General features: G+C 36.0%; 1 long non-coding RNA gene across 1 annotated transcript; it reads right to left on the bottom strand.

Annotated features, from left to right (window-relative positions):
- Positions 1-2852: 2852 nt before the first annotated feature.
- LOC140698205 (uncharacterized) lies at positions 2853-8983 on the bottom strand. Its single transcript, XR_012075839.1, has 2 exons — positions 8032-8983; positions 2853-4317 (listed from the first exon to the last, which is right to left on the bottom strand). It is a non-coding gene; the product is annotated as an uncharacterized lncRNA (long non-coding RNA).
- Positions 8984-9533: the final 550 nt, after the last annotated feature.

Raw genomic sequence — 9533 nt, 5'->3', positions numbered from 1 at the left:
AGCAGCGCTAACCGTTTTCTTGGTTGGTTGACTGGAACTTGAACTCAACTGTGGCCGACACTGAACAAAATTGAGATGCTAGAACTTGCTTGTACATGGACGTGGAGTTGCCCAAACATTTAGGGAGATGGCAGTGCGAGAGTAGATTTATTATGTACCCCTCCTATGTCCAATGGAGAGTTCAGAAGACATTCTCTTCATCAAATCCTTGGGAAATATGTTGATAATCAGCATCTTTTGAGAGCTCTTGCAGCTATTCTCTGTGCACCAGAAATGATAGTGGAAAGTGCTGCCCTCAAAATCAGTTCCCAGTGTTCAACGGGGATGATAGGATCTCAGGGAGGTAGGGGTCATGCAGCATCACTGAACTAGCAGACAAGGTAGGCAACGTTACTTTAATGGTAGCACAGCCAAAGTAACTGGAAGGCTTGATTTATGACAATGTCTAATTGTCATGGTGTCCTAGGACTGGCATAGCTGGGTAGACTATTAAAAGAGAAAAGTTTGTAAATTTGTTGAATAGAAGTTTGACGTGAATCATTAAATGAAGAATCATGGTCTTTCAACCATTTCTAACACATGAGCCAGTTTGCAGCCCCAGAGCCACTTGAAAGAAGAGGAAACTCAGTCTCCTTGTGAAGGTCCCCAATTGTGTGGCAGATGTATCCATACTCCGTCATAACCTTTGCCTAAAGGGACCTGTGTCCATTTATTAAGATGACTGTGCATTGGGGAAAAGGATATAATCAGGCATTTCAGTTATGGACACCAGATCTGAACTGATACTAATTCCTGGGGATGCAGGAATGCCATCATGGTATACCAGTAAGAGTAGGAATTTATGCAGGTCAGATGATTAATAGAGTTTTGGATTAGGTCTGTCTCAACTGGATTCTATTCCCAATAGATTTTTCCCCAGGATGATCTCTGTCCTTACAAAATAGTCTTGTTTTTGAACATCTTTTATTTCCTTGAGGGTTAGACCACCTCAGCACCCTCCAATTTTTTTGCCCGTCCTTTTGTGCTCATCCACAAATTGAAGCCAATAGAGGCTTCTCCTTATTTTGCCAGTTGTCTCAGACCTATGCAGAAGATCCCTATCAGATTGGGGTCTTCTCCACTTTATGGATACTTACAGGCAATTTCTGTTTTCTGGGTGTCTTAGGACAGTCAGAATTTCTTTCTTACTTCTTTTTGCTCTGCTACTTCCTCAAGTCTGCTAAATTTGCCGAGTTTTGCCAAAATAATGTAGTTGCCTATAGTTTGGCTACATCCACTTGCATTTCATAGCTTATAAGAATGCTTGTCACTTCACTTCATAGGAAAATGCTGTCTTTGAGTTTATATATATATATATATATATATATATTTTAATGAAAAAAGGATCTGGGAACATTTTAGGAAGCATGTCATCATAATTATCTCACCTAAGCCATAGTCCATTCTTTATATAATTTTATTTCTGCACCAGCATCTTGCACACTGCAAATATCTTCTCTCACTACACTGTCTTGTCTTTTCACTCTCTTTAGGAAATCTTTTGATGGACAGGATTCTTACTTTCATGTGGTTAAATTTATCAAAAATTTGCTTCAAGTTTATTTCTTTTCTGTGTTAAGATATCCATTGCTATTCCAATATCTTAAAGATAGTCTGCATATGCTGTCTTCTAAAAGATTTATAGACTTCTTTGATTTAGCCATCATGGAACAACTAGTATCAGAATAAGTTTCCTGCAATCAATAACCATAAAAATGGATTAAGAAAAATAAAGCAACTTTTTTCAGTGTTTGGACCATAGACATACAAGGCTGCAATACTGGAGGGCAGTGTAAAACACTGGGTATGCGTTCTTCCTGGAGACATTTTCAAAATATGGGTTAAAGGAAGTGCAACCAAGCAAAGAACAGTTGTCTTATTAGGTGAAATTTCCAAGACTATGGAAGGCATATTGAAGTTCCAAACTCTTATAATTTGATGATTTTTATTTTTCAAAGAAATTAAGTGTGAACACAGGATAATTTTCATAATTATTGTAAGGGGTGGGATAGTTACAATTAGTACTTCATTTCCTTTCAAGCCTCAGGCTTGTGTTATAAGCACACTGGTCTCCAAAAGAACCAGACAGAAAATTTAGCTATTTTTCACTTAAAATGTATTATTTTTGTTAACATGTTATTTTGATATTTTTATCATTTAAAAATTAATATTATATATTTTTTACAGTTTCAATTTCTAAAATAGTAAATATCAATAGATATAACTAGCCCAAACAAAAGCTCTTTCAGGTCCTCAATAATTTTTGTGTGAAGAGATCCTGAGGCCAAAAAGCTTGAGACCTCTTGTTCTGTACCAGTAATACTCAATTAGAAGGCATTTTTTTAAGGTGGAAAAAGCAGCTCATTCATAAACATCAGAAAAACAGTAAAGCACATCAAGATACTAGAATTAAAGACAAATAAAATAATGTTTCAACTCTACTGAAGGACATATGAATCTGATAAAAGGACAGACAAGATAGAAATTTTCAGGTAGAAAATTCAGTATTGTAAAGGTGCCATGATTTTTCTATATGCCAATTTATGTAAGTCAATATAATTACAATAAAAATGCCAATAGGATTTTTATTTGAAGGAAGAGTAAATAATTCTAAAATTTATGTGTAGAAGAGTAAAGGAAGTTCTGGGAAAAATGAATATTAAGGGTGTCTGTGTTGGAGAGTAACACTTGACATTATACATACTAGGAAAATGTATACTAGTTATAAAACAAATATTTTAAATCAATGTTTAAACAAGAGTCATTGCATTAGTAATGGAAGTTGAATAGACAAAAACATAAATGGAACTTAATGTCTGTGAATAGCAAACAAAGATTTATTATCTAGTGAAGATTACATTTTAGATCAGTAAGGGAAAAGAAGAAATATTTTATAGACAACTAGATAATCTTGGCAGAAATTTGTGAATCTTTACCTCACCCCTTAATATAATTTCCAACTGCATTAAAGACTGACATAAAAACAAACTCATAAAAATATCAGAAGAAAACATGGATGAGTATTATAATTTTGAACAGGGAAAATTCTTTCTAAACATGATATCAAAGCAGAATATATAAAGCAAGTCAACAGATCTGATTACATAAAAATAAAGTTATAAAAATATTATAAGCAAGCTTAAAATAAATGAAAGAAAAAATCTGCAGTGTTTATAAAGAATTTAGTGATTCCTAATATGAGCTCCTGTAAATTCATAGACATGAACACCCAACCGAAAAAGTGCAAAGAGCATACATAAGCAAGTAGTTAAACAATAAATACAAACAGCCATTAACATACTGAACTGCATTTACTCTCACTAAAAATAAAAATATACAATAAATTCTTGGCAGTCCCTGAAAAATATTAAAGACTGATAATATTCTATGTTGTTGAACCTGTGAAGAAACACACACTCATGAACTATTGGTGGCAGTGTAACTGGAATAGGTTGCAAAGGACAGTTTGACAATTTAGCTCAAAAGTTTAAATCTGTAAACTCAGTAACTCAAGGCAGAAACTATACATCCTCAAATTTAGCAGAAAGACAAAAGGGATAAAAGTTAATAAACACAATGATGTAAATAGCAGCCTATGGTGTATGTCCATGAATATTGTACATCTTATAATCAAATCATGTAGAGCAGTAAGAGAGATATTTATATACTTGAAACTATGTCTACATTTACTACATTTTAAGTTTTTTAAAATGAAAATCATTTAGCTATAGTTACGTGTGTGTGTATGTATATGTGCACATGCACAGGAAGATGTCAAGAGCCATCAACACAAAAATGTCATGTCTAACTCCGGGTTGACAGATGAATTTGGGTGGATTATTACTTTTGTCTAATTATATGAGTTTTTTTTTTTTAATAACAAACTACTTGGCAGAGAGTGTGGCATATGACGCACAGGTGATGAATGCATGAATGAACAGGCATGATTCATGTTATATATACATCCCTCCACTGCTGATTTTAAACATAAAGCATTAAATAGCATCACTGAAAGGTCTCATTTGATTAAAAAAAAACAATTTCAATCAGAACTAGTGCATTTATGCTTGAGGTCTCATAGTTTACCAACACATTCCTGAATATTTAGCATTGTAAAGATTAACATATTTGGATAAAAAGGAAATTTGAGAGGAAACTAGGGTGTACCTACTGTCTCTCAGCTCCAGCTCCACCCTTTTATCCTCTGCTCTGTGATGCTGGGGCTGGGACTCTGCAAACTGCATTTTCCTGACTTCTTTACTGCATTCCATTTAGGTTCTGCCAATAAGTACCAGAGGGAGGTTGGGAGGTAGAAAGAGGAAACAAGATTTACTTCTTTGTCCTTGCTTGCCAATCCTACCAATGTTGACCTAATAATTTCAGTTGACTCCAGTCTTCCATTACTTTTAGAACTTCTAGAACTATCTTCACTGCATCCCTCAGAAGTAGCAAGAGCACTTGGGGGTGCCCCTCCTCAGAGGTGAGGACCCTTTGCTTGAAGCTCCAAGTTTCTGGTAACCCCAATTTTTCCCTTTTTGTTTCCCTACCCCTAGCAATAGTAGGTACACCCTGCAGGCACTCTGGGTTACCCTTTTATGCTCCTATCACATCTTTGTCAAAATATCGTGTGTGGGCTCTCCTGATTGGACACACGCTGGTAGAGGTGTTCTCTAAAGAGCAGATGTAGTAAAGTGGTTAACGGCAGGATCAAGATAAGGAGACAAATGCTGAAGGCCAGTTTCCTCAGGTTAGCACTTTGGAGGGTGTTTGAATGTTGCAGGGGGGTTAATAGAGGAAGATGTCCATACTGAGCAAGGGCCTGAGGTAACTGTCCAATGGAGATTTCTGCAATAATAGAAATGTTCTAAAACGTGTTGTCCAATATGGAGGCCAATAGTCACATGTGGCTATTAAACATTTGAAATACGGTTAGTATGACTAACTCATTTTATTTGGTTTAAATTTAAATAGCCACATGTGGCTAGTGGCTGTCTTACTGGACCATGCAGGTCTAAGGTGATTGAAGGGCCAGATGACCTGCACCTTTATTAAATTGCCAGATATTTAACAGGTACTAGGTTACAAAAACAGGAGCTACTATCTCCCTCTAAAGGAATTCAGTACAGCAACAGAAGAGATATGCAACACTTCTTTGAAAAATTATTCTGCCAAGTATGTAAGACGGATTAAAGAGGCATGATCAAAGACAGAGAGGCCAATCAGGGAGAAGTCCAACTGTCCAAACTAAGAGATGAGAAACCTCACCAACAGCAGTAGTGAAGGGATGCGTGAGCAAAGGATTTCAAACTTGACCTCTGGACACTTGGTAATCAATGGGAAATAAAAGCAGAATTGAGAATAATTTCTCACTTCTGGATTATTGTATGATTCACAAAGAGAATAAAAGAGAACCAGGTTTGAGAAGTGGTGAACTCAGTTTTGGATGTGCAGAGCTTAAAGTGCCTGTGAAACATCCAAGTGTCTATGTGGAACAGACAACTGGACGTATATATGGGTCTAAAATGAACAACAGAGGTTTAGTTATAAATACCAACTTTTGAGTCACAAGCATGTGGGCATTACAGAAAGTCAAACTAGTAAACATGACCATCCAGGAAAGGTCAAGAGTTAGAAGGGTGCCAAATAAAGAACCTTGAGGACACTGATATTTAAGGAGTAGAAAGAAAAGAAAATGTGGAAGAATGCAGACAGGAATGAGAGCAGTCCAAAGAAGCCTGTCTCAGGAAGGCAGATTCTGAAAATCAGAAGGCAACAGTGAAGGTACAGAATGGCTGACAATTATTGGACACTTACTTTGTGACAGACATTTTCCAAGTTTTTTTATATGTAGAAACCCATTTAATCTTTTAAAAGAATCACATAAGGTAGTCTTTAGTGTAAAGCTATTTTATAGATGAAGAGATCCAGAAGACTTAGAGTTCACTCAAGATCAACACACAGTAAGTAGCTGAGCCAGGATCTGCACACAGGCAGTCTGGTTCTAGAGCTTGCACTCTTTAACCACTCAGAAGAGAGAATGAAATCCAGTAAATTAAGGACTGAAAATATTTGAGTGCAGCTTTGACTGGAGCACAGACCAAAATGGGAATGCTGGATGGCTGTGTGGGGCACTAGCATATTGAAACCCCCACCTTTTCATGTGAACTATAATAATGCAAAAAGCAAATTTCTCCACCCTGCTTCAGCCAGGCTCAATTTAGTCCCTGAGGGGAGAGCCACAGGTGATCTTCAGAAAAATGAAAGTTGGGGAAGCACCTACCAAATGTTCTCAGAACAGTTCTCACTTTAAAAGGCTTTTAAGGATCCACATGATAGGACCTAGACACCTGTTGTAAAGAGAGCTCCTCATGTGTTTTTGATGCACAACTATGGTTAAGGATACTAATCTAGCTCCAGGTTACTGAAAAATTTAAGAACTATTTGCTAAAGCACAAACCGATATTAAGCTGGCCTTTCTGAATTAATTCTGTAGAAGAGCAAATATAAAAATTAAACTAAATTCATAAGTTCATTTAATACTGCATCTGGTTTTATTTATATTTTCCTCATAACACTGGGTTATCAATAATGCCATCCCTTACTACATCCTGGTTAATAACGAACTATACATTTCCAGGTATGAAGGTACAAAGGATCATACCCAAGCGCCTCACCTGGCTTGGTAAAGGTAAAGGTAAGATCACCCTATTTCACTGGAGCCAGCATTGAACAGAAGGTCCAGGATGGTAGTGAAGGTGTGAAACAGCTATTGAGAACTATGCATAGAATAAGGATGTTTGAAATTCTTATGTGGTTGCCTGTGTAAATTCAGTTGTGTATATAGTTCCCTCCATCATGACTCATTTACTTTTATTATTGAAGTAATTATTTGATTATGATGTCACCTCTATCAAAGTTAATTAGAAAAAGGAGGAATTGGAGGCTAGAAAGTATAGGAGAGGGGGAGGGGAAAGGATGCTGTAAAATATTTTTTTATCATTTAAAAGCAATGACCCCCTCCCTTTCCTCATCCCACCCCTTCCCCCACCCTAAACCCTCCACCAATGCTTATGTGTATACCCTGCACATCATTATCCAAACATGGAAAAGCATGTGGCCAAAATTGTTAACATCAATACCTTCAGTACTGGCTGAGGGTGGAACAGAAACGTAGAGCAGGTAAAAATAAAAACACAAGCAAAACTGATACAGTTCTATGGTATAATGTGAAGTGAAACTGATTAAAGCAAAGCATGAACAAGGTCAAAACAACATGAATGATTTCATTCATTCAGCAAAGATTTGTTCAATGAAAACACACTGAAATGATTCGATGAATACATTTTGAGCAAATTTTCACTTGGCTTGCTACAACGTTGATATAATTTTTAGAATAAAGTAAAAGATAAAAAATCAGATGAAAGAGTAGAGCTATTGACATTTGCACTGTGAGCCCGTAATGATACTTTTGTGTCTGGAAAGGAGGTATATAAACTGGGCAATCACATGCCATGGACTGTCTTCCTTTGGACTCCTAAGTTCATTTGCTGACACCCTATCTCTCCAAGATGACAGTATTTGGAGATAGGGCCTTTAAAGAGGCAATTATGATAGAGGTCATAAGGGTGGGGCCCTAACCCAGTATGACTGGTGTCCTTACAAGAGGAAGAGACACCAGAGATGCACACATACCCAGGTGAAAGGCCATGAGAAGACAAAGCGAGAAGGCTGCTTTCTGCAAGCCAGAGAGAGGTCTCAGGAGAAATTAAAGCTGCCAACACCTTGATCTTGGACTTCAGCCTCTAGAACTGTGAGAAAATAAACTTGTTTTTTCAAGCCACCTAGTCTGGGGTATTTATTATGGCAGCCCTGGCAGACTAATACACACTCTTTGGATGAGGTTATCATGGGCACAACAAATGATATTTAATCTGCTTAACAATTTAAAGTAAATTAAATTTTTCTTTTTAACACAAGGGTATCCCTACTCACCCCAAGCATTCTGAGTGGTTGCACTTTTGGGGGATGACAACAGGACTTAGGCCGAAGTCAACAATTCTGAATCATAAAACAAAGAAACTGAATTTCTGGAGAATTAGATACAAGAGGAGAGAATCTACCTTAGTCTCAAAAAATCTAAAACTAAGCAAAAGAATTTTTAGTCACTTCCCTGAAATTGTCAGTGAGGGAATATACTGAAAAATTTCCAACTAACAAGAGTTCAAAAGTGAATGGAAATTAAACAGCATCATTTAAATTGCATACAATGCTACTGATAGTTTTATTTAGTGACCTTGTTCTCAAACTTTAGCAGACATCCTACTCTTCTGATGGACTTCTTGAAACTGGTTAACTCTCCAAGTTTTAACAAGTATTAAGCAGTTCTGGTGTAGGGCTCAAGAGTTTTCAGTTCTAACCTTTTCCCAGTGATGCTGAAGCCACTCGTCTGCAGAGCACATTTTGAGAACTACTGATTCAGTGTATGGTTGTTATTGTATTTTAATGAATCTGAAAAGTACTGGAGTGTCTCATAGATTCACTCATGGCTACTGTCTCTTTATACACACGCCGTTTATGAGAAGTTTCTGTAACTCTTAACTTCTATTTATTTGAATTCTACACTAAATTATTTCAAAATGTAATTTGTGGGGACTGGGAAAGGAGAACTATAGTAATCAAAAAGAGTCATTTAAATCAAAGTGAAATATGCCATGGACAACAGTTCTACTGAGGTTTCAACTTTCAAGTTACCAGCTATGTTATATTTAATATAGTAGATAATGTAAGAAATTTCACTGATCTAAATCTTAAGATTAGATTAAAAACTGATACAAAAATAAGTTATTTCCCCAAGTTTTGAAAAAGGTCATTTCTTTAAAAAAGAAAGTCAGAATCATAACTAGGATGAAGAAGCTTGGCTTTTAAGTAGAGTAAATACAGTAATACTCACCTGGATGTGCCTTGTAAAAGGAGTAAACTCCATGTGGTGTTTGAGAAGTTTGTTTTTCAGTGGTCAATTATACACATAAATGCAAACAACGTCACTGTTACGGCAGAATATCATAAAATACGGAAGATACTTTATAAATGCTTTGATGATACACAGGAAGTTTCTAAACTTTCAACAGGACTTGAAAACCAATGCACAACACTAATTCTGCTGAGTAGAGAATTTAAAATCTAAATCAAAACACACTTTGAGAGCTATATCATGCAAAACCTAATTTTACAGCAGAAATAGTATCAATTCTTTGTCATTAATTTAATATCTTAGCAGTACATTGATACCTTTACAAGAAGTATTATATAATAGCTTAATATTTTCTTTTCTTCTTCCATCCAGGACTTTTCATGAGAGGCACTTATAAGGAGCATTAGTTTTGGCGACACTCTAACAAACATACACAGAGTATAATGATATATTTTACTAGGCTAACAAAGTATCATTTGTAAAGAAATTTTTATAAATTCAAAAATAGGTTGTTGGTAACATA

The sequence above is a fragment of the Vicugna pacos genome, chromosome 1, assembly GCF_048564905.1.
Source record: "Vicugna pacos chromosome 1, VicPac4, whole genome shotgun sequence".
Taxonomy (NCBI): domain Eukaryota; kingdom Metazoa; phylum Chordata; class Mammalia; order Artiodactyla; family Camelidae; genus Vicugna; species Vicugna pacos.
The sequence above is the reverse complement of the archived record's forward strand: the minus strand, read 5'-3'. Positions and strand labels throughout refer to the sequence as shown.